Source organism: Frankliniella occidentalis, unplaced genomic scaffold (genome assembly GCF_000697945.3).
Source record: "Frankliniella occidentalis isolate FOCC.00 unplaced genomic scaffold, Focc_3.1 Scaffold332, whole genome shotgun sequence".
NCBI lineage: Eukaryota > Metazoa > Arthropoda > Insecta > Thysanoptera > Thripidae > Frankliniella > Frankliniella occidentalis.
Window position 1 is genome coordinate 273,712 of NW_026267455.1, and position 2,104 is coordinate 275,815.

Below are 2,104 nucleotides of genomic sequence, written 5' to 3' on the forward strand. Positions count from 1 at the left end.
GGCGAGATATGCAAGGCTACTATCATTCTTCATTCTGATCGGATCAGCCGTGCCCGGCCGTGCCCGGCTAGTCGGGCCGGGCGAACACCCTTGTCGAACAGCATCGGGCTCAAGGCGGGTTGTGCCGCGGTAAAGCCCCTCGGAGAGCCCCGATACGGCGATCCCCTGCCATAATGCCCTCGCGCATTTGTCATCCGTTTGCACGGGCCGCCGGGCCGCCGCCGCCGCCGCCCGGCCAACCGCCCTGATGGATGACCTCCCCGTCGAGACGCACAATCACTTTCAAATCACAGCGCCACTCTTCTTAACCCTCTCGCTCTCTTGTCTCTCGCCTCTTCACTTTCCCTTCCCGAACTGCAGTCAGCGCATCTCATCCTTTCGCGAGTGCGCTTGCCGCGATGACGTTTAGTTTGCCTCTAGTGTTTTTACTTTGCTTTTATTTTTTATTGCCGCGGCTGCCGCCAGATGTCGCCGGGATGACTGATCCCCCGTAAGGCGCCGCTCCTCGCAAAGCACTCTCTCTCTCTCTCTGTACGGCGGGATCATTGCGCGCGGCGGTGCGCGCGTTGTGATGCATGAAAGTGCGAGTGTGACCCCAACATCAATCACGCCCACAAGCCGCGGCGGCGCGGCGTGGCGTGGCGTGGCGTGGCGTGGCGTGGCGTGGCGGCGCGTCACTTCATCACACACATGCTAATGTCGCGCGCGCCCCCGCCCCGGCCCGGCAGCACCAGGGTTGAGGGTGGACCCAAGGGGTACCTTCAATTTCAAACGAATTTATCCTTGATTTTTCCTAGATTTTCCCTTGATTTTTTCTTGACTTTCCTTGAATTTTTCCTTAAATTTTCCTAGATTTTCCCTTGATTTTCCCTTTATTTTTCTTTGAGTTTTGCGGAGTTTTCTGTTTTTCCCTGCTTTTTTCCTGATTGTTTCTTATTGTTTCTTAGAGGGTGTACACTGATTTTATCTTTTAGTGAAGTGCCCCTCGGCCTCCGCGAGGACCTCCGCGATCACAGCTACCCCGGGGCGGCGGCGCGGAGGTCGTCGAGCACCCGCTCCGCGCAGCCGTGCCGTGCCCACGTCAGACTGCCCTCCCGGATGTGGGGGCGCGCGGCGGCGAGGCCAGCGGGGTGGAGGTGTGCCGCACAAAGGCCGATTTCCTGTGACTCAATCACGCCATCGGGGGGCCGAGGAGGGATGTGTGTGTGTGTGTGTGCGCGCGCGCGGCGCGTTGCGGCGCACAGACGTCAAGGAGGGTTGAAATTTCAAGGGTGCAAAATACGGGGTCCTTTGTTTATTTGTCTCCCCGGCACTCCCTCCCGCGAACCCCTCCGGGCCGGGCCAGACCGGACACGGTGGGCCGCCGGGAGGGCGTGAGGAGGGCGACTTTCTTTTATCAGAGCCTCCGCCGCCTCCGCCCTCCTTCACCCAGGTGGCTGATCACCCGTGGCGTGGTGGCGGGGCGTGGCGGGTCAGAGGGGGCAGGCGGGCGCAAAAGCACTGTTGTTTGCCGAGGCTCGGCTTACCGGACCGGCGGGCGATACCGGCTAAAGCCAGGCCGGCCGGGGCCTTCGCCTTCATGGCTCGTGCGTGGGCGAGGACGAGAACCCCGACAAGGAAAGAGGAAGAAACGAGGAAAGGCGAGGTGGCGGCGGAGGAGGAGGGAGGGTGGCCATGGTGGCGGAGAAAGAAGGATTAATAGTTGACGCCTGGCCTGGTCCTCGCCCCCTCCCTCCCTCCACCCCGGTGCCGCCGCCGCCGGACGCGTCCGCGATCAGGGATTGAGCGCGAACAAGGAGAGGAAGGAGCACAAGAAGAGGGTAAACAATGACGTGTGTCGCCGAGGGGTTGGGGGGGGGGGGGGGGGAGTTCATTCCACCTTGCGCGGTCAGGAGCCCGGGCTGGAGCGGACTGGACCGCCGATAAAAGGATATATCTGGAGCTGAGGCGCCGGGGAAGGCGGGGCAGGGGAGGGCGGGGGCGGAGACGAGGCGGAGAGCAGGGGCAGAGCGTTAGTGGAACAGGAAGTCTTACGCCCCACGATGAGGGCCCTGAGGAGGGAAAGAAATATCTATAAGGCTGTTTGGACGGCTAAGCCGGGCAC